Below are 24443 nucleotides of genomic sequence, written 5' to 3' on the forward strand. Positions count from 1 at the left end.
CCCGCTCGCGACGTTCAAATTTAACGTCGTTTACGTAAGTGAACCGTGAATGGCGCTGCACGCTATTCACGTTCACTTACAAGCAAATGACGTCCTTGCGACGTCATTTGCCGCAATGCACGTCGGGAAAGTTTCCCGACGGAGCATGCGCTGTTCGCTCGGCGCGGGAGCGCGCCTAATTTAAATGATTCCCGCCCCCGGCGGGATCATTTACATTAGGCAGCCTTGCGCCCGGCTGCTTAGCATATTGCCCGCGCAATTTACGGAGCAACTGCTCCGTGAATCGCGGGCAAAGCGCAATATTTGCGTGGGCGCAGAAAAAAAAATTTGCTCTCTGCCCACGCAAATATTGCGCGATTCTACTTGAATCTGGGCCATTGACACCAGAATAAGGCCCGGGTAGAGGTTGATTCTTCCTGGAAAATCGCATGAGGTCATCTTTGACATGGAAAAAGTGGATGCGAGCAATAACATCCCTCGGCACTAGAGTTGAGCGAACCCAAACTGTAAAGTTCGGGTTCGGTACCGACTTTGGGGTTTACCCGAACCCGAATAATTGGAAAAAGTTTGGGTCTGGGATCGGAGTTCGGGGAAAAAAAATGCGCGGAGGTCCCCGCAAATTCAATTACCAGACCCTTCAGGTCTGGTATGGATATTAAGGGGAACCCCACCGGCAATTTAAAAAAAAATGACGTGCGGTTCCCCCTAAATATCCATAACCAGACCGTTATCCGAGCACGTTGACCTGGCCAGCCGCAGAAAAGAGGGGGGGACAGAGTGTGGCCCCCCCTCTCCTGAACCGCACCAGGCCACATGCCCTCAACATGGGGAGGATGTCCCCATGTTGATGGGGACAAGGGTCTCATCCCCACAACCCTTGCCCGGTGGTTGTGAGGGTATGCGGGCGGGAGGCTTATCAGAATTTGGAAGACCCCTTTAATAAAGGGGACCCCCAGATCCTGACCCCCCCTGTGTGAAATGGTAATGGGGTACACTGTACCCCTACCATTTCACGAAGGAAGTGTAAATTATTGTAAAAAAACACACACCCCATAGAATAAAGTCCTTTATTAATAAAAAAAATAAAAAAACTCCAGCGGTGATAATCCACTCATTCCCGGCTTCCTGCTCCAACGATGTCCTGATCCAGCGACGAGTGCGGGTGATCTCCAGCGATGAGAAGATCCAGCGACAGGTGATCTCCGCTCCAGCGATGAGAAGATCCATCCACCCGGAGCGCAGCATCGCCGACCTCCTCTCATCGCTAGACACAGCCCAGCGAATGACGTGCTGGAGCTGTGACATTACTTATATAGAGGAGGCAGGGCCACCCGTCACATGACCCCGCACCCTCTGACGTACCCTCTGCTACGTCACTGGGGAAGCCCAGAGTCTTCTCTCTTCCTGGGCTTCCCCAGTGACGTAGCAGAGGGTACGTCAGAGGGTGCGGGTCACGTGACGGATGGCCCTGCCTCCTCTATATAAGTAATGTCACAGCTCCAGCGCGTCATTCGCTGGGCTGTGTCCAGCGATGAGAGGAGGTCAGTGATGCTGCGCTCCGGATGGATGGATCTTCTCATCGCTGGAGCGGAGATCACCCATCACTGGATCTTCTCATCGCTGGAGATCACCCGCACTCGTCGCTGGATCAGGAGCAGGAAGCCGGGAACGAGTGGATTATCACCGCTGGAGTTTTTTTTTTTTTTTTACACTTTTACACTTTTTACACTTTTACACTTCCTTCGTGAAATGGTAGGGGTACAGTGTACCCCATTACCATTTCACACAGGGGGGGGGTCAGGATCTGGGGATCCCCTTTGTTAAAGGGGTCTTCCAGATTCTGATAAGCCTCCCACCCGCATACCCCCACAACCACCGGGCAAGGGTTGTGGGGATGAGACCCTTGTCCCCATCAACATGGGGACATCCTCCCCATGTTGAGGGCATGTGGCCTGGTGCGGTTCAGGAGAGGGGGGGCCGCACTCTGTCCCCCCCTCTTTTCTGCGGCCTGCCAGGTCAACGTGCTCGGATAACTGGTCTGGTTATGGATATTTAGGGGGAACCACACGTCATTTTTTTTTTAATTGACGGCGAGGTTCACCCTTAATATCCATACCAGACCTGAAGGGTCTGGTTATGGATATTTAGGGGGAACCGCACATAATTTGTTTTTCAATTGACGGCGGGGTTCCCCTTAATATCCATACCAGACCTAAAGGGTCTGGTTATTGAATTTGCGGGGACCTCCGCGCATTTTTTTTTTCTAAAAGTCTGTGTCCCATTGACTACAATGGGGTTCGGAGTTCAGGTTCGGGTTTGGGTTCCCGAACCCAAACTTTTTTTTTAAAGTTCGGGTTCAGACCCGAACCCGAACATCCAGGTGTCCGCTCAACTCTACTCGGCACCCCATCAGGCAGATTCTTTGGTTTAGGAAGGAGATGTGCCCTATCTACTATCACTTCATTTCTAGGGGTATCAGGCAACATGGCGGCTATGAAAGATTGAACATACTGCCGGAGTTCAGCTAGGATAATTGCTTCTTCCACTTTCTCCCTCATGGCCTGCAGGTCACCCTCTGCATCATTATGAGCGTCCACCAGTTTGTTATGGGCTGTTGTGAATTCCCCCATCTTGTCTTCTACATGACAAATCCTGTCCCCTATGGCTGACACATCGCTATTCAACTGAGTGACGCATAACATCATGTCTTTGTTTAGTGATCCTCTGAGAGTAATTAACATGCCTCTCATCACAGTATCACTGAGGGGTTGCCCTGTAGTGGGGAATTCATTAAGTTGCTCATCAAAATCTATGGTGCTGTTCTGAGAATTACACACATCATCAGGCTCACCTGCATATTTATGGGCTGAGGATCTCTTCTGTGCCGACTTCTGTGGGCTGTTAATGGGCGATGCGCCCAGAGAGGAGCCTCCGCTGGCATTGTGGGGAGGGTAGAGCCCCTGTCCCTGAGGAGGAGGCGATCCATCACTTCCATCGCGGCGTAGGCCATACCGCGAGTCTGAGGCCTCGGCGCCATCTTGCAGCCTAGGCGTGCTAGCCGACGGATAAAAATCCGTCAATTTCTGCTGGCCTTTCTCCTTCTATCTTTTCCCCATCTTAATCCAGGGAGTCACAGGAGTATTATCAGGCTGAATGGTGCTTTGGTTTGCTTAGGCAGTCGCTGGATGGAGCTGGATGTCGGCGGGTCTCACGGAGCTCTCTCCTTATGCCTCGGCTGCCGGCCACGCCCCCATAAAGATATAATATCATACACTCCGATATACCCAATTATATACCCATAGTTGATCCAGAGGAAGGAAAAAAAACACAGCAGAGCATGATCCAATTTGCTACAGCAGGGGAAAAATGATTTCCTGATCCCCGAGAGGCAATCAGATTTTCCCCGTATCAACCTTACCTATAAATGTTAGTACCCAGTTATATTATGTACATTTAGGAAATAATCCAGGCCTTTATTAAAGCAATCTACTGAGCTGGCCAGAACCACTTCTGCAGGGAGTCTATTCCACATTTCCACAGTCTTACTGTGGAGAAATCTTTCCGTATTTGGAAATGAAATCTCTTTTCATCTAGACGTAAAGAGTGCCCCCTTGTCCTATATGTTGACCGTAAAGTGAATAACTCAACACCAAGTTCACAATATGGGCCCCTTAGATATTTGTACATGTTGATCATATGCACCCTTAATCTCCTCTTCTCAAGAGTGAATAAATTCAGTTCCTCTAATCTTTCCTCATAGCTGATAAATGTCCCTTAGGGCAGTATCCGAACCCCTGTATCCTTTGTATGCCCAATAACTTGCATATGAGCCTTCAAAATGGGCACTTTTGATTTTTTTTCCATTTAGTTTCCATAGACTTTAATGGGGTTACTTTTGTCATGTTCAAATGTTTTGGCGCAAACTGAACAGGTACTAAACATTTTTTTTTCTATTCTTTAAATTTACAAAAATGTTCCACTCACCTGCTCTTTGCTATGGTTTTGCACAGAGAAGCCCCTTGTTCACCTCTTATCAGGTCCCCCTTCTGGCACTCTTGGTTCCCCCCCCCCCCACGAGTGCTCCCAAGCTACTTGCTATGGTGAAACTCATGTGAACTAATCCCTGAGCCAGTCTTGTGTGTCCATAAGACACACAGAGCACGGCATGGCCCCATCCCCTGCTCTTGTCTCACTGGCTGTGATTGACAGCAGCCTATGACTCTCGCGTCTGTATCTAAACCAATGGGAAGTTAGAGAGCTGAGAAAGTCTTGGCTATCATGCACATCAATGGATTTATGACCATGCTCTTCTGGAATAAATGTGACAAAATAAGGGAACAAAGACCATGGTTCCAGGCATTCCTGACAGGAATTTAGGTTTGTGGTGCGTCACAGATCCGGTAAGCTTCATCAAAGTACTGATGTTTTTTTCCCGTGTTTTGTTTTTGTTTGTATTTTTGGCTCCACTGGTGTCTTCACCTCATTAAGGCAGAGGGGGTTAAGACTCTTTAAGATTTGCATCACGGTTAGTGAGAGCTAATAGAAAAGTAAAGGTTGGGAGGAAGATAAAGTGAGGTGGGAAGGTTGGGGAATGCTGCACTTGTTTGATCTAGATACAATGGCGGCTGGTGGTCAAAGTCTTGGGGGGCTTACAAGCGGACCTGGCCTCATCACTCGCATCTCAACCCCCTCCCCCACAGTTTATCAATTAATGAAAATGGGGAGATCCACTGGCACTACACAAACCCACCCCTTCACGCAATCGATTGTCATACCTTACTGCGGTAGAAGTACGGGAAGGAGGAGGAGGTGGCGATGCTCTGCTGCATTTGCGGTAGGAAGAAGAGACTGCTCCTACCGGGGGATTTATTTTCCTCCCGGGGCAAACAGGAGGCGGGTCCTAAGACTCCCGGCCAATCGGGTTTTAGGAACCGCTTTCTGGTTGGCCAGAAGGAGAAGCAGGAAGACATAAGCGAATATTAAATTGCTAATATCACACTAGTGGGTGGGCTCACTGCACCCCAAACCCACCCTTTTTTAAGCCAATTAGAGCCTCCGACTTAAAATCCATGCATCCAGTGCCCTGCATGGAGATTAGGGGCCCGGGGGGGTGGTACCCCTGTGCCCCTAATGGACAGGCCACCACTGTCTAGATATACAGTACATGCTAAAACACTAAAAGCTCCCCCTTTCTATACCATTCACAAAGCCTTGGACTATAGAAACAGACCAATTCTCAGCATCTCTGTTAGACAGCAAGGTACAGTATATTTCAACTTTACATTTAAGCCCTTTGCTCTATCCTTTCCATAAAACATGCTGAAAATGCAGGGAGATCATATGCTTGTGTGTGTATGAATATAAATGTACTCACTGATATAGATTATATAAAAAAAAATATTTACAATTATTCTAATTCCAAATAACCAGGCCAATCTGCTGTTAATTGCACACATCAATTAATGTATACTAGTCAAACACTCTATCTACCCTACATATAATGTTTTTTTTTTTTAACAAGTCACATATATTTTGGTACGTGGTAGCTTTATCTATAAGAAGAAAAAAATTATGATGATACCTGTTGCAAAAATTAAATTTCAACTGTAATTTTTCTGTTAGCATATGAAAACAAATACTGTACCTGATTTTGTTTCTCATTTTTTACAAAGATATATCTGTGGATACATTCTACTGTAATTGGTGTGTTATGAATGAATATTAATAATTATGCAATGAAAACAATAATGGAAGTACCCAACCATAAGTCTTATTTCCTTACTTTGCAGGAATAATTAGAATTAATATAGCTGACATTTAGATGTGTACACACTGCCTTTTTTAATAATGTTAGAGGCTGGTATTTTGAGCCGCTCTCACCCCAGCTTCCCTATCTTTCGGCAATAACTAGTATTGTTTTGCAGACTAAACAGATAATTGGCCTTCTGGAAGCATAAAAGGTATCTTGCAGAGCTGAGTGAAATGTCATTAATAACGGAGAATGATATACTCAAAAATTCTCACAGAAGTATGATTAATCAACCATCCCCTGGTGTTAGATATAATCTTCAGATCTCTCCTCACTGCAGCAAGTTATGTTTTTTTTTTCTACTTGCAACAACTGCTTTTTTATCCTTCATTAATCATATAATTCAGTAAAACAATAGAGCACTTTATTTCTCCTTATATGTATTTTAAATCACATGCTTCCCTCTAAGTATACTTTATACCTTTATCTGATTACTAATACCATCTAAATGAGCTCTGTCTAGCTGGAAGGCTACAGACTTTGTGCTTGTTATATCTTATGCACACTCTGTTGTGACACAATTTAAACAGTATTTACCCTGTAAGCACAAATGTATCAATTCTCTTCTCTTTGTTTAAACATAGTTGATTTCTCCAGACCTGAGGATACCACATATCCAGAAATACAATATAACAAAATATTTACTTAAAGGGGGGGTTCACCCAAAAATCAACTTTCTGTCACTAGATCCAGCATACTGCTGACATCTGCAGTATGCTGTATTTTTTATTTTTTTTGTACTTATCATTTTAACGGTCTTTCTTCTCCGGCACCGGTATAGGCGTTCCTAAATCAAGCGCAGTTGATTGACAGGCTTGAATAGCGCGTCACACCTTCCGAAAATAGCCAACGTGACTCTCGGGAATTTACGGCACCTGTGCAGTCAGCTCTACATGGCAGGCGCCGTATAGCGCCGTAAGCAGCCGAGAGTCACGTCGGCTATTTCCGGATGGCCTGACGCGCTATCCAAGCCCATAACTCAACTGCGCTTGATTTAGGAACGCCTACTCCCCGAAGGATTCCCCGCTCGGAGCCGGAGAAGAAAGACCACTAAAACGATAAGTACAAAAAAAATAAAAATAAATCCAGCATACTGCAGATGTCAGCAGTATGCTGGATCTAGTGACAGAAAGTTGATTTTTGGGTGAACCTCCGCTTTAATAGATAAAGTATATTATGTCAAATATGTTTATATAAAGGACATGTAATAAATTGAAAAGATGACGTTTATCAACAGAGCTAATACATACTACAGATAATAAACCACACTTTCCCTTTTTTTACTTTTTATTTTATATCTCAAATAATGAAATAACTAAAAGTATTTCTGAATCACACAGTAATATTTTTGCATAGACTATTGGTGCTCAATCTTTTCAATGCCAAGGTTGCAAATCACAAGGAATGTTCTAACAGGTTTGATTTTTAGACAGAATGCAGCTTCTTGTGAGATCCCAGGGTAGATCCACATATATACAGTATGGGCCGTATTCAGCAAGAATTTACGCCGCGGTATCTATAGATACACCGCGTAAATTCAAAGCTGCGCCGGCGTATCTTCTTACCGAAATTAGGCTAAGATCCGACTGGCGTAAGTCTCTTACGCCGTCGTATTCTAAGGTGCATATTTACACTGGCCGCTAGGTGGCGCTTCTGTCGTTTTTGGCGTAGAAAATGCAAATGACTTAGATACGCCGATTCACAAACGTACGTGCGCCCGGCGGAATTTTTTTACGTTGTTTGCGTAAGGCTTTTCCGGCGTAGCTTCTATGAGGCGTACGGAATGTTAAGTATGGACGTCGTTCCCGCGTCAAATTTTGAATTTTTTACGTCGTTTGCGTAAGTCGTTCGCGAATAGGGCTGGACGTAATTTACGTTCACGTCAAAACCAATACGTCCTTGCGGCGTACTTTGGAGCAATGCACACTGGGATATGTACACGGACGGCGACGTCGTTCGTAAAAAACGTCAATCACGTCGGGTCACTAACCATTTACATAAAACACGCCCCCCTCATCCTCATTTGAATTAGGCACACTTACACCAGCCCCATTTACGCTATGCCACCATAACTTAGGAGGCAAGTGCTTTGTGAATACAGCACTTGCCTCACTTACGGCGGCATAGCGTAAATATGATTCGCTACGCCGCAGTAACAATGCGCGATTCTACCTGAATCTAGCTATATATATATATATATATATATATATATATTTTAATACACTGCCTTCTGTTGTGGACATTTTTTTAAATGCATGTTGTCAGATGTCTCCCAGTGTCGGTTTTGCTGTAATGAGCTCATGTGAGCGTATTCGCAAATACAGACGTTGGTGGAAGACCGGGGGCGCAAAAACCTTCATGTGAACACAGCAATGTTTGCTCTTTTAGGGATGTTTGTTTTTATGCCTCACCAAGAGACTGGTCACTTCTTGGTGACTGAATTGAATCACTCCGAGCGGACAGATCTGCGTTCATGGGAACTATAGCATAACTATATGACAATTATGGCCCACTGAGCCATAATGTTCGTATGGTTTGCGTCACTGCTAGTCTTTTTGAATGTATACATGTCTGTGATTGGTTCTTTTAAAAGAATACAAATGTCCGACTGGCTGTCTATGAAGACACCACCTTCTTTTTTTGTATTCATGTATTGTATTGTATTGTATTAACTGTATTTAACACATCTTGTTAGAGGGATATCCTTGTACTTTTTTATCAACTTTGCAGTGTAATGCACACGGTCGTTTTTTGTGATGAAAAAAAAAGGACATTTTTACAAAACGTCATTTAAAATGACCGTGTGTGGGGAAAACGTTGTTTTATGTCTTCTGAAAAACGACCAAAAAAAATTCGAACATGCTTCAATTTTTTATGTCGTTTTTCAAAACGTAGTTTTTTGTGTCATAAAAAATGTGTGGGCTAAAACAACATTTAAAACAACGTTTTTAAACCCGCACATGCTCAGAAGCAAGTTATGACGCGAGCTTGAATGGAACAGAGTGCCGCCGTACGTGCTGAACGTAACCGCGCTTTCCTAGAGCATTTTGAAAAAACGATGGTGTGTAGGCAAAGTCGTTTTTTAAAATGAAGTTTGAAAAAATTTGTTTTTTTTTTTCATGAGAAAAAACAACGTTTTTTTACAAGACAAAAAACGACAGTATGTACGCGGCATAAGAGTAGCGATTTTTGTAGTGAATTTTGTTTTTACACTGAATTTCAATAGATCGTAAGATTAACTTTAACTGAGTTTTTGTACAAATCGTTGTGTCTTATTTTTATTTTTAAATATTTGAGAATTTCCAAGAGGGCAATTCATTGTGTTTGAGGCTTGTATAGCCTGCAAAGGAGGAGGGGGGGGGGGGTTTGGTTGACCTCATTGAACCATCTTTTTGCAGGAGTTTCAGTTGTGTGGTATTTCGGTCTCAAAACTTGTGGTTTGACTTTCCTGGGGATATGTGAGTCAAGGGGGGTCCTTTCCTTGACAAAGGTTTTTTTTTAAAAAAAACTTTGGAGTTTCATGAATTTGGTCCCCCTCCCTCTTCCTGTACATTTTTAAGAGCTGAGCATGCAACATGAAGTTCTTTTTAGCATTGTATGCATCCACAGGAAGTTGGTGGGAGGAGCTTGGGGTCTTCTGAAAGGTGAGCAATGAGATTTGTGCTTGGAAGGACAATGGAAAACATTTTGGCATTTGAAAGAGTGTTTTATATTTTGTTCCAGTTTGTGAAGTTATATACTGTAATACAGTTTTGGGTAGAGACCAAATGGGAGGGCATCACCATTATTGTTGTAACATCTAGAAACAGAGAGAAGCCACATTGTTCTGTAGAAAAAGGAGGCATAAGTGTTCTGTGCAGTTTAGTCTGGCGACGCAGTGTACGGTCATACAGCGCAATGCGCTTGCGTATGCATACACTGTGAGGGGTAGAGACATAATTTGGGGGTTGATCTGTGGTTGTTGACGAATAATTTGGCATAGTTAATAGTTGGTTGTTAAAAGAGTGGTACTCTGCAGTTCTGTGCTAAAAGTGTTGGTACAACAAGCCAAATAGGTAGATTCAGAAAGAGTTAGGCCGACTTATCAGTAGATAAGTCAACCTAACTCAGAATCTACGCCGACTTATGTTTAAGCGTATGCTCAAACAGAGATACGCTTAAACATATCTAAGATAGGACGGCTTGCGCCGTCCTATCTTAGATTGCAATATTTTGGATGGCTGCTAGGTGGCGCTTCCATTGCGGTCGGCGTAGATTATGCAAATTAGTAGATACGCCGATTCACGAACGTACGCCCGGCCGACGCAGTAATTTTACGCAGTTTACGTAAGAGATAGGCCGCGTAAAGTTAGAGCTAGGCCCTAGTGGAATAGTAATGTCAAGTATGGCCACCGTTCCCGCCGCGAAATTCGAAATTTTTACGTTGTTTGCGTAAGTCGTCCGCGAATCGGGATTTACATTGTTTAAGTCCACGCCGAAATCAATAGGCCCGTGCGGCGTACTTAGCCGCAATGCACACTGGGAAATGTAGGCACCCAGCGCATGCGCAGTTTAAAAAAAACGTAAAAAACGTGAGGTCAAGCCTCATTAGCATTAAACACGCCCCCCCCCCAACACATTTGAATTAGGCGCCCTTACGCCCGCCAATTTAGGCTACGCCGTTGTTACTTAGCAGGCAAGTACATTGAGAATCATGTACTTGCCTAGCTAACTTACGGCGGCGTAGCCTAAACACGCTAAGCTATGCCGCCGTAACTATAGGCTCTGCTACCTGAATCTACCTAATAGAGTTGACGCCTTGGTTAGGGTTTCTAGCTGGGGGACTGGACCAGATATAGTGGTTGTAGTCCGTCCATAGAAGAATCCACCATAGAAGAAGACACCGGGCGGTGCTCTCCTAAATGGGTGCAATGGTTTCCCTGGCCACAGGGGTAAGACGATAAGCCGATTAGAATTGCCATGGGAAATGGCAGTCCATGCAAGGGAAGGAATGCAAGGCTTCCCACAGTCAGATGGCTACACAGTGCACAAAGCCTAGTTTTGGGGCAAAGGCCATTTAAACCCCAAAAAGATTGACATAGGTGGTCCAAGGATACTATTTTGGGTATCCCTCTGGAGTTGATTTAGTGCGACTGCGGCTTCAGGAATCTGTAGGGTTGATGGATGTGTAGTACATGCTTTTGTGGTTTAAATTCTCATGCCCGTTTTTTCTTTTTAAATTTGTATGGCTGGTCCATGTAAGGGTTTCAAGCTGCTCTCATGTTTTTCCCATTGTATTTCTTTCTATTGCTAAAAGAGTGAAGGCAACATTCTGGCTGTTTTTGTTTTTAGGAAACTATGAAGTATCTCCCCCACATTTGTATCTGAATGTTTGTATGTAGTAACGTGAATATGTTCAAACTTACCGCGACAATCCTCCGACACGTCGCGGCTGTTGTATTTTTGTAGGAACGGAAAAGGTAAGGGTTACAGAGGGTTTTGTTTGAATCAGTTTTAAAGAATGTCATTGAGAATTTACCAATGTACAGGAATGTCATTTTTGTTTGTCATTCTTTGCAGGTTAAATATGAAGGATAGAGTAAAAATGCTTGCTTATAAGTATTTTTTCAGTTCCAAGGAGTTTCTTAAAGTGTTTGTACATAGAGAGCAGGTGTATGTAGAGAGCTGTACACATGGATAAATACATGAGTCTAAGGAGGTAAAAGTATCATAAGCTATTTTATTGTCTCTTTCTTCCTGCACCACGCATTTCTTCCTTCAGTCTGTAATGAGGAAGAAAATGGAGGAATAAATAAATGTAAGAATGACAGTTTTTCAAACTATTTATACTAACCTTTCTAATTCTAACCAAAGTTTGTGCCAAGACTGTCTGTCTTTGATGGGGCCACTTGCTCTTGTTGATGTCCAGGCCGCATAGCTGCATGTAAGTGGCGACCGCGGCCTGGACAGGGTCACCTACCGCTACCGCTATGCGGCCATGCCTGTGTCACTGCCTTCTCCGGCACATGGTCTGAACTGTGTGTCTCTCTCACACACAGCTCAGCCTCAGAGCCGACAGGAACAGTTCTGCTCTCTGCTCTCGGACGGACTGCACCTCCCATTCCCACCCCTCTTCTGTGTCTGCCATGCCCACACACTCGGGGGAGATGTGAAGGAAGCAGACAGCCTGTTCCTGAGCCTCAATTCCTGGGGTGAGTAAGATCACCCTCTCTCTCCTGCCTCCCAGTGTGTAAAATGAATTTAAGGGGTGTTCTGTGGACTCTGATGCAAGAGTGGGGCTTTGATGACCAGAGACCCCCTTGCATCAGAGTTCCCCTTTGCACACATTATCCCTATAGGCTGGGTTCACACTTGTGCGATGTGGGAACCCTGCAAATCCACTGCAGGTACCTGCATCGCACCCAACTCGCATGGCAGCTCACACTCGATATCGCACAGCGCACTAGTGTGAACCTGGCCTAAATCAGGGTTCTCAGAACACCACTTTACATGAGACCCCCCTTAAGGCCAGGTTAACACTAGTGCACTGTGCGATATCACATGTGATTCGCACTGCACTGCAAATCGATGTCCATGCAATGCATTCGAACCAAACACGCACAGGACCCTTTTTTTGTCCACACCAGAATCGGATCACATGGGCGTTCACAGCCATGCAATCTGATTCATGTCCAAACTGTCAGTTCGCAGTGCGATATGTGAGCTGTATTCACAGGGTTCCCGCATCGCACAAGTGTTAAGATATAAAAGAAATTAGTGCAGCACAAAAAGTATTATATATTATGTGATAGTACAGTTCCCTGTCCTGGTAAAGGTCACCCAGGATTCTCAAATAGGCAGGTTGAGGGGCTCCATGGTTATTTAATGTGGAGGAATCTGTTTGGTCAGTTTCCTACTTATTCCTACTTTGAATAATGCGGGCTTACGCCGGCCAATTTACGTTACGCCGGGGCAAGTTTGGGAGTGAGTGCTTTGTGAATACTGCACTTGCCTCTCACAGTTACGTTGGCGTAGCGCATATGAGATGCATAAAGATACGCCGATCTACGCGAATCTGGGCCAACACTTTTAGTCATCAATACAGGTTCTGTTTGGACTTTAACCCCTGCACGATCCTACGGGGTAAAATGACCGCACCTGCCAAGCAGACACTGGCTGGAAAAAGCGCCTGTTCTGACGTCCATACCCTAACATGACTTTCCCCTGCTTTATGAGGCTTAACTTTACGCCAGACGTACGCCTTACGTAAACGGCATAGATTACAGCGACGGGCGTAAGTACGTTTGTGAATCGGCGTATCTAGCTCATTTACATATTTGACGCATAAATCAATGGAAGCGCCCCTTGCGGCCAGCGTAAATATGCGCCCAAGATACGACGGCGTAGGAGACTTACGTTGGTCGTATCAAGCCAAAATTCAGGCGTATCTTTTTTTCTGAATAAGGCGCATAGATACGACGGCGCATCCGTGGACTTACGTGGCGTATCAGAAGATACGTCGGCAGAAGTCCTTTCTGAATCCGGGCCGTTGTGTCTAATATCTGCCAGTCTCAAGTAGGCAGTGGGCTAGGACAGCCTGCAAAAACTAAAAATGCTATAAGTGTTATTGTTAATGAAAAGTTTGCTGCTGTTGGGAAAACCCCAGGTTCTTTCAGAGCAAAAGCTGTTGTCACAAATGGGCCGTTGCCTGTAGCAACTGATGGTAAGACAGCACAGTTGTCCCCAGAAATCTCCAGGGAACTTCATGTATTGAAGTCGGAGGTTGCCATGGACAACTGGTATGTCACTCTGGTGGGACAGAGTGGAACTGTACCGTGTAATTGTATTGTGTTAGTGCAAGCTGCTAGTACTAAAAATGTGCAGGTAAATGGTGGGTTAAAACAACATGTGAAAAAATGCAAAGGTGTGTGAGGCTCATGAAGCACCGCCCGAGCAAGGTAGTGGTTGTGGTATATTGCAACCTGTGGTGCTAGAACATGTGTTATCGAAGTCTGCCATGATTTGTAATTTGGGTAATGACTCTGCAACTAAACCCATCTGTTCTAATGTGTGTCCTTGGGCGGATGGAGCTACAACGGATTGGGATAGTTGGGGTAAAAATCTAATGTCCCTGATAGATGAGGCTTTCATGCATAAAAGTAAGGTGGACAAAGTTTCTGCTGTGCCAGCAGGAGGAATGGCAGAACAGCTTATACCTGAAGGCGCGGTGGCTGCTGCAGGGGTTAACCCTTGTGAAAAATATGGACCACATAAGGGCGAGCACACAGCAGACACTTTGTCCGCAACCTACAAAAAATGATGCTGACGTGGCGTGTCAAAGTGATGTTGTCAATGGTAATGTGAAGCAGTTCATTGGTGCTGAACCTGAGAAGTTGGGTGCGAGTCAAGCACCTGGCAGCGCTCTGGTAGAGCACCAGGCTGTGGTCATCTCCAACTGGGAGAAGGTTTCATTAAACCTTGCAACCTCTCGCGTCTCAGCAAGTGAGTCTGTCTGCATTCCTAGTGTCAGGAAAATCCCCAGGAAGGACTTCAATCCGAAGCCAAGGCTATGGTTTCTAACAAAAGTGTTAAAGGAGATGCTTAAACTTTAGGATGTACAGCCAGTCTATACTGGGGTGTCTCCACCACAGTCAGATGGTACTGCAGAGTACCATTAGGTGGACCCCTAAGTGGCAGGTGGTACAGCACAAAGGAAGACAAGACAAAAATGTTTTATTTATGACTGTATTACTAGTGTTAAAATTCGCCTCTAGGTATGCTGATGGGTTACTTCCTGTACAAGAGGTTTATGGGAGAGGCTTTGGCGAAAAGAAAGTGTCTGAGGTTTCACCACCTAACAGCCAGGTAGAAGGCATTTCTGCTGCTATGGTTCAAGATAGTACTGGTCAGTTGTCGGTGAAGGGCATGTATGCTGTACCAGTGGTACTATCACATGAGATGGAAGGGCCAAGTGTGGACCATAAAGCAGCAGAAATCCTAACTGGGGCCCAACCGAAGGTGGTTAAAGAGACTGGGGTCCCCAGTCCAATGTTTGGTCTAGGTAACAAACGGATAAGAAGTGCAGTAAAAATTGTATGTGGATCAGAGGAGAGCTTGTCTCTTCAGGTGGATAAAAATACAGATGGCATCAGAACAGGTCAAGTGGTAGGACAGCTGCCTGCAGAGAGGGTGAACCCAGGGGAGGTGACGTCCTCTGAGGTTCCCGTGGGTGATGGCAACCCTTTGGTATGTGTGCCCTCTGCAGACTCTGCCCTAGCAAATGCTGAAAAAAAGGCATTGGTGACTTTTGCAACATTGAGAGGTGTAAAGTTGGTTAGAATATGTATATCAATGATGAACCCAATAATTTGTTAAAGGTACATGACAGTGTGGTGTCCAAAGGTATTGGGAAACCTGGGAACCTAAAGCGTGGAGGCAGAAGGGTTGGTAGAAAGACCAGGGGTGCCCTGTTTAAATTTCAAAAGAGGAAGTGCTTATGGAACCCCAAAAGAAGAGGGAGAAGGCTGAGTATAGGGAAGTATAGCTTGTTAAGATCCAGGGTGGGACGTACCTGGAAGCGCACCTGGAAAAAAGGTTGGGCCTATGTGGCTGACAGCCAGCACAGAGGTGTCCCAACCATGATGATGGGTGCTGGTGTTCCTCCCTCTGGATCGAAACAAAGGGGGGGGTATGTAATAGTACAGTTCCCTGTCCTGGTAATGGTCGCCCAGGATTCTCAAATAGGCAGGTTGAGGGGCTCCAGGGTTATTTAATGTGGAGGAATCTGTTTGGTCAGTTTCCTCCAAAGTTTATAAAATCCACTTGGGGACCTGGAGCCCGGAGATTCTATAGTGACATGGGTGTAATGGAATCTCCAATCCTGGGACCGGGTTTTGGAAACAGCCAGGAGTCTGGCTGGTTGATTGAACAGGTGGTTCCTGGGCTTATAGTAGAGTCAGGACCAGTGTTCTGGACTCCACCCTCCCGAGGAGTCCAGGCAAGCAAGGGAGAAGCATGCATTCCTGCATGGTATAGACCGAGGACCCAAAGCTGTGGGCTGAGCAGCACAGAAGCTGAGAGAAGGTACAGTGATTTGTACAGGTACTTTTGTACGTGGCCAAGAGGACTGAAGTGTAAGCCTAAGGGGCTGTATTTCTGAAGAGAGACAGGTGGCTCGGCATTTTCGGTTGACTATTTCTTTATTGCTGTAGCAACTTGAAACCCCCTGCGTGGGAAATTCTGGATGGACGTTTTTCTTTCTTTTAATAAAAGTGGGTCAACAAACCGTTAAAAAGCACAACTGGCGTGGACTCTGCTCACTGGTATGCTCAACAAAGATGCTAAATAACCCCAACATTACAATAAGAAATAAGTGAAATGCAAAAAACAACTATTTCAATTGCAGGATAATCAATGGTAATAAATAAATATATAAAAGTCCAATAAAGTGAAAAAAATCCAAAAATTGTGAAACAACAAATTCAAAAATCTTCACCGGTGACTTATAACTCCAAAGTAAAGTGATCCCTCCACCATTAGAAATGGCTACTCTCACCTTCAGGTATGGACCCCTGTTTTACCAGCAGAGATCAAAACACTAGGTTGATACAATGTGTTAAGGACAGACTCCTCAAACTCAGCAGCATTTGGATCATAAATAAAAAAACACAGATCTAAGTGCTCTCTGTTTAACAAGCTAAACATTTTATTAAAAATATATTGCAGGCTACTCACATTAGCCAATAGGAAAAAACAGCAGCAAATAGTACACACAGCGTGTGCTTTCAAAGGATGGCAGCGAGCGACGTCAGGCTCAGAGATACACCATCGTATCTCTGACTTACACTGGTCCTATCTATGCGCCTGATTCATAGAATCAGATACGCATAGATAGGGCTAAGATCTGACAGGTGTAACTGTGTTACACTGTCGGATCTTTTTTTCAATTTGAAAATGGCGCCGGGGCGTTCCCGCTGATTTACCTTGAATAATATGTAAATCAGCGAGATACGCAAATTCACGAACGTACGCGGACCCGACGCAGTCTTCTTACGACGTTTCCGTAGCGGCGTACCCGTCGTATACTTACCCCTGCTTTTATCAGGCGCAGCCAATGTTAAGTATAGCCGGCATTCCCGCGTCAAATTTGAATTTTTTAACGTTGTTTGCCTAAGTCGTTCTAGAATACGGATGGACGTCGTTTACGTAAGCGTCGAAACCACTGACGTCCTAGCGACGTCAGTGGGAGCAATGCACGCCGGGAAATTCCCCGGACGGCGCATGCGCTTTTAAATCGGCGCGGGAACGCGCCTGATTTAAATTGTACACTCCCCCTAGCCGCGGAATTTGAATTCCGCCGGGGGATTTAGGATCCGCTGCCGCAAGTTTGGAGGTAAGTGTTTTGTGAATTAGCCACTTGCCTCTCAAACTTGCGGGAGCGGATCTTAAATCACGTAGATCGAGCGGATCTATAGATCGGCTGATCTACGTGAATCTGGCCCCAAGTGTTTATCCCTAGAATTTTATGATGAATTTCTACACAATGCTCCAGAGAAAACTAATAGTAATTTAAAAAGTTCTATTATCGAGTTCTCGATAAGGGTCTCTTTTACTTGAATGAATGGGAAAGCGAATGATTGGTAAGTGAATTTTTAGCTGAGATGCATTATATCATTAAAGGGGTTGTAAAGGGAAAAAATGTTTTCCCTAAATAGCTTCCTTTACCTTAGTGCAGTCCTCCTTCACTTACCTGTTCTTCTGTCTGTAACTCACCACCGTAAGGCAAGGCTTTCTTCCCGGTGTGGAGAAAGCCTCTTGAGGGGGGAGGGGGCGAGCAGGAGTGTCAGGATGCCCACTAACACACAGCTCCTTTCTCTATCTGCAAAGTAGAGAGTGTCCTGACTTGCCTGCTCGCCCCCTCCCCCCTCAAGAGGCTTTCTTCACACAAGGAAGAAAGCCTCGCATTACGGTGGTGAGTTACAGACAGAACAACAGGAAGTGAGCATTTCTCAGAAGAAATAAGCACATTTAAAAGCAAAATTGAAGGATGAGGTAAGTGAAGGAGGACTGCACTAAGGTAAAGGAAGCTATTTAGGGGGAATTTTGTTTTCCTTTACAACCCCTTTAAGACGAAATGTGTGCTTATTTGCACAAGAGATAGGAAATTTGGCTATGTCCTCTGCATACAGCCAACTCTCCACCACACTTCACTTATAAACTAACCTGCCTCTAGCTAACGTTCTCTCAATCATAACACGATATACAGCCGCCATATATGCAGCCTTATATAGTGTGGGGGGCATGGACTTAGCCCCCTGAGCCATGAGCCCCCTCCCTTTGGCCAATCATGGCTCTCACAGCAGAGGGTGCTGTGATTGGTCAAAGCATGCAGAACAGGTGCATGCTTTGGCCAATCAGCAGCCATCAATGCACTGCAATCTTGCAGTGCATTATGGGGCACTCTGCGGTGCTTGAATTTGCTGCAAATGCCTCATATGTTCGGTTTGTTTGCGAGCATCAGGACCATTCCTAATGCAGTTCAGTTTTGGTCACCAATCCTTAGTGAAGACATTGAATTCGAAAGCGTTCAGTGAAGGGCAATAAAATTAACAAAAGGGATGGAGGAACTCAGCTATGTGAATCAATTACATTCAGTATATTACAGTTATGCACTCTGGAGAAGAGGTGTTTAAGAGGGGATATGATGTACAAATTCATCATGGGTGTCTACAGTCGCTTCTCTGCCTTTTGGCTAAGATCGAGTGTAGTATCTGTTCTTATCAGTTGCCAGTAGGTGGTGCTATGCTGACTGTCCCCAGTACCCGGCGAGGGGGAAAGGGATGGCAGTCGGCGGACGCTAAGCCTGCTGGCGTGGAGGTGAAAACCTTCTGATCGGGACAGAGAGGCATGAGGTCGAAGCTGGAGGGCTGGGCCCCTGGCCTCTGGCCTGGATTTGGTGGTGTCTGCCCCAGTCAGTTGTTCGGGAGAGAACCCTTGCTCCTCCTTTCGCCGGGAGGGGCGGGTAGTATTTCCTGAATGTAATTAGGTGGGAGAGTTGGGGGTTGTGGGTAGTAGCCTGCTTAGGTGGGCTCTCCCCGACCTCTTCTCCTACCTTCCTGGCTGGGAAGGGTGCTGCCGGTCCGGACCGGGGGTCAGGGATAGTTGAAAAGCCTGTGGAGATAGTGCCCCTGGAGTGGCAGTCCAGGGGTGCCATACATTGCACGAGTGGTCTCCCTTCGGGGGAGCCTCACAGAGGAGGGTTCTGTTTCAGCAGTCCCTCCGAGGATGTTGGGTCCATGTGGCTTTGGCTGCATGGATCAAGTTGGGTCCATGTGGCTTAGGCTGCATGGACCACAGATCACTCTTTTCCCTGCCAGGAGCCTAACGCCCCGGGGAATCAGAGCTGGGCCCTTTTCGGAGGACCAATTGACAATGCACCCGTCACAGTTTTTTGTGTCACTCTTTATGTGTGTGCACATTTTTCCTGCACCGGGTGAAGTTTTTGGGTTGTGTTTTGCACGCCACAGGCTTTTCAATAGAAAAAGGAATTTTTTATTTTATTTTTTGCAGAAATTTACTCCTCTCATCAAACACCTAGGTTTTCACAATAAAAAATAAAGCTGCTCCTCAAACTCTGCATTTTATTTCTTCCAAAAAAATTAAGATATTCTTCAAACTCACCACTTTATATGTGTTTAACCCTCCTGGCGGTGTTCCCGAGTCTGACTCGGGGTTAGATTTCTGTGCTGCGATCGGTAACCCTGAGTCAGACTCGGGCTTGCCTCGCAGCATCCACAGACAGTGTTTACTTACCTTGTCCCTGGATCCAGCGATGCCACCGCACTGTGTGAGCGAGTGGGTGCTCTTTAGATTCAAACAGCGTCCTCCTGTGCCGCCGATCTCCGTTCCCTGCGACGTTACGATGCACGGGAGCGGAGATCGGCGCCAAATTCAAAAACGTAAACAAACACATTACATACAGTATACTGTAATCTTATAGATTACAGTACTGTATGTAAAAAATACACACCCCCCTTGTCCCTAGTGGTCTGCCCAGTGCCCTACATGTCATTTTATATAATAAAAACGGTTCTTTATCCCTGCAAACTGTAGATTGTCCATAGCAACCAAAAGTGTCTTTTTATGTCAAAAATGGTTTTAGAGCAGCTAGAAAACAGCGATAATAAATTATAATCACTTGCAGAATTGTGCGATAGCGATTTGTGGGGAAATCCGTCATAAAAAAATAAAAGTAATGACAGCGACAATTCTGCAACTGAGCAAATTTCAGTGATTTTGAGTTGATTACATTATTGAATAATTTTTATTATAATTATATTATTATTTGTTATAATTATTTATAATTATTTATTATATTATAATTTATAATTTTGTTTTTAAAAAAAATGTCATACCCGGGATGCCTACAAGACTCTTGTTTGATCAGATTTAAGTGAGTTATTCCTAAAAATTACAGGCCTACAGTATAAAACACCAAATTTCCTTGCAAATAATGGTACCGCTTTCAGAACCTTTTTTCTGAAAGAATCATACCGCCAGGGAGGTTAATAAGATCACAATGCTCATTAAAATGTCTCCCTTTGCCCACAGGTCCCGTGAGAGGGCACATTCTGGAAGGAAGTCATATGACCTCCTCCCAGAATAGCAGTGCTCCAGCCTGGCCATCATTATACTATAGGCCAGGCAGGAAGATGTTAACAATTATGTTCTATTAACAGAGGGACAATCCTTCTGCTCTCCACACTTTATTGTTGGGGAGGTTAGAGTGTTTTTAGGAGCATGGCCAGTCATTATCCTCCCATCTCTAATGTCAATAATGTAATAAGCATACAAGCTCTACAAAATAGTGCCCCGGGGGCCCAAAAGGGGGAAACATACTACACTATTTACAAGAACAGTTCTCCTTTCCCCTCCCAATTTGTACTGTCTTGCCATGACTACATAATTATATAGTTACATAGTTAGTCAGGTGTAGAAAAGATACAAGTCCATCTAGCTCAAACAGTAGAAAAAAACAAAACAAAGTTGATCTAGAAGAAGGCAAAAAAACAATAAAGCATGATCCAATTTTTTCAGTGGGAGAAAAATCCTGCCTAACCTGGTATTATTTACTATAAATGTTAATATTCAGTTATATTTTGTGCATTAAGGAATGCACCTAGCTCTTTTTTAAAACAATCAACTCAGCTGTCCAGAACTAGTTCTATTCCACATTTTCACAGATATTACCGTAAAGAATCCTTTCCGTATGTGAAAATTAAATCTCTTTTTTTTCAAGATTTAAATAGTGCCTCCTTGTGCTCTGTAATGAGTTGAAAGTAAACTATTCACTACTCAATTGCCCCTTCTCAAGAGAGAACACATTCAGTTTGGTTAATCATATCTCATATCCATGCTTCTTATTAGTTTGGCTGCCCTTCTCTGCACTTTCTCCAGTACTCTGATATCTTTTTTTGTGAACTGGTGCCCAAAAGTGAACTGCATATTCTAGATAAGAACTTATGCCGCGTACACACGATCGATCAAGCCGATGAGAACGGTCTGATAGACCGTTTTCATCAGACCAAACCGATCGTGTGTAGGCCCCATCGGTTATTTATCATAGGTTAAAAAAAAGCAATCTTGTTTTAAATTTAACCGATGGATACCTAACCGATAGAAAACGTTGTTGTGTTTTACGTCACCGCGTTCTGACACGATCGTTTTTTTAACCGATGGTGTGTAGGCACGACTGACCATCAGTCAACTTCATCGGTTAACCGTCACCATCAGACCGTTTTCCTCAGATGGACCGATCGTGTGTACAGGGCATAAATAATGATTTATACAAAGTCAAAATCATGGCCGGATTCACAGACAGCGGCACACATTTATGCCGCCATATCTCCTGTACGCTACGCCGACGCAGCGCAGAGAGGCAAGCACTGAATTCACAAAGCCAGTGCTGCCAAAACTGCGCTGGGTTTCCTAGGCGTAAGCCGGCGTAGGTGGAAGTGGGCGTGAGCCATGCAAATGAGGCGTGACCCCATACAAATGATGGGCTGAGCGCCAGACAGATACGTATAACGAACGGCGCACGCGCCGTCCTGTGGACACATACCAGTGCGCATGCTCAGAATCACGTCGGAACTACTCCCTAAGATACGGCGGATCACTGCCAATGGCGTGAACATAACCTACGCCTAGTCATATTCACGTCCAACGTAAACTTCGGAAAATACGACGGCTTGTGTTCCCTGGTGCAGCCCTTTGCATGGATGCTGCTGAGTTACACCTACTTTATGGGGCATAACTTTATGACGGACGTATGACTTTCGCGCACTGCGTCGGGCGCATGTACGTTCGTGAATCGCCGTATCTCCCTCATTTGCATATTTGAATAGAAAATGAATGGGAGCGCCAAATGCGTCCAGTGTAAATATGCACCCAATCTATGACGGCGTAGGCAAGTTTTGTCGGTGGGATGAAGCCTGTTTTTAGGAGTATCTTAGTATGTGGGTCCGGTGCACAGATACGACGGCGCATATTTGCACTTATGCGGCGTATCTGGAGATACGTCGGCGTAAGTGCTTTGTGAATCCGGGCCTACGTCTCTCTCTCTGTCATCTATACCTCTTTCAAAACGAAAAATATTTTGCAAGCATTAGAAACTTTTTTCAATTTAATATTTATTTTGTTTTTCCATATACATATAAACAATAAAACGTACAAGCAAAGGGGGCAAAAGGAAAAAAAGGAAAACCAAGTGAAATACAATCCACATCCACAGCTTCCCCTTCTGTTCTTTCCTTCCCCTTTTCCTCCCCTTCTCCCTCCCACCATTTCTCTCCTCCCCACCTTCCCCTCTTCCCATCAGGTCTGCCTTCTATTGTCTCTCTTAGGTCTGATACTGCTGACCTCGTACTTCATCCCCTCCACAAATTTCCCAGACAATTTGAAGGCCAACCATCTTGCCCATATCCCATTGTATCTTTTCACTAGTCCTTCGTCTCTGCTGCTCAGATATTCCATCTTACAGATATAGTCCATGCTTTTCAACCATTATTTTATGCTTGGTTTGCATTCATATAACCTTTTTTTTTGTAATAATCCCTTTGCAGCATTTAATAAAAATGGGGTTAGTGTTTTCCTAAAGTGCTTTTTTGCATTTTTGTCCTGTGTCTTCTATATATTCTTGAATTTCCTGCCAGTATTCGTTTATTTTTGGGCAATCCCACCAGATGTGTATCATTGTGCCAATTTGTCTGCATTCCCTCTAACATTGTGGGGATTTGTCTTGTGGTTTTTATGGATTTTCTCTGGCATTAGGTAATATCTCACCAGACACTTGTAATTTGCTTCTATTGTATTTATATTTGTTGCATAGTTATGCACTGCTCCTATCATTATTTCTATTTGTGTACCCTCCAATTTTGTACCCATTTCCTGTTCCCATTTTCCTATAAAAAGGTAGTGGTCCTCGTCCCTCTAGATCTGTCAGAAATCCATATACTTGGGATATCTCATGCTTTCTAAGGGGTTCAACTCCTTTCCACCCCTAATTGGTTGGGGAAGCGTACTTACAAAATATTTTAATTGTAAATATTCCCCCTCGCTAATCTTCTCCCACCCGTTTATATGCTTTAGTTCCTGGAGTGTCCTTATTCTCCCCTGTTTGTTAACATCTTTTAGTTGTGAATTTCCCATTTTACTACCAAAAAGTGTCTCTTTTCCTGGAATAAAAAGTTTGTACCTGTGAGTGAATTAAGAGTGAATTATATTTCCATTTCCCTAGCGGTGGTATATTAAGTCCCATATTTTGAATACCTTCCTAGTCAGTTAATGTAATTCTGTGCCTAATGTTCTAGATTTCCATGGTATCCAAATGTTCTTTTGCAATAGTGTCTGCTTAAAGTGTCTTGCATCCTAACCCACCTCTGTTTACATTTGCCATTCTACCATGCATGCTATTTTGACTTCTTTATAGTATCATTTTTATATCCGGTGCTGCTAAACCTCCAGATTTTTTGTTTCTTCTAAGTAGTGCAAAATTTACTCTAGATTCTTTGTTTTGCCATATGTATTTTAACATCATTGTTTTCATTATTCTAAAAAAAAGTTGTGGTATTGCTATCGGTAACATTTGGAACTTGTATAATATTTTTGGTAGTATCACCATTTTTAGCATATTTATCCTACCCATCCAGGATAAAGGTCTCGTCAACATTTTTCTTATTTCTAATTTAATTTAATTAAGTAATGGGATGTAGTTAGCCTAATATCACTTCTCAAGGACGAATGTGAGTTTAATTCCCAAGTATGTTAGTTATTTTCCCGCTCGCGTAAATGGGAATTCCATTTTTAATGCGTGTTCTTTTATATCTACTCCTATATTTAATATTTCAGTTTTTATTGGGTTAATCTTAAAGTTTGTAAAAAACACATATTTATTTAGTTCTCTCATTACATTAGGCAGTGTCAGCCTAGGTTTGGTTACATATAATAGAATAAGTAGAATGTCATCTGCGTATGCCGCCACCTTATGTTCCTCTTCACCCACTCTCACCCTCCCTACATCAACACTATTTTGCAATGTTGCCAAAAGTGATTCCAGTGATACACATATAGGAGTGGTCAGAGCGGCATCCCTATCTTG

At 44.1% G+C, this 24443-nt stretch overlaps 1 pseudogene; it reads left to right on the forward strand.

Annotated features, from left to right (window-relative positions):
• The first annotated feature begins 18519 nt into the window (after positions 1–18519).
• On the forward strand, positions 18520–18648 carry LOC120918038 (annotated as a pseudogene).
• The last annotated feature ends 5795 nt before the right edge of the window (positions 18649–24443 follow it).

This window comes from Rana temporaria, chromosome 11 (assembly GCF_905171775.1).
Source record: "Rana temporaria chromosome 11, aRanTem1.1, whole genome shotgun sequence".
NCBI classification, from domain to species: Eukaryota; Metazoa; Chordata; class Amphibia; order Anura; family Ranidae; genus Rana; species Rana temporaria.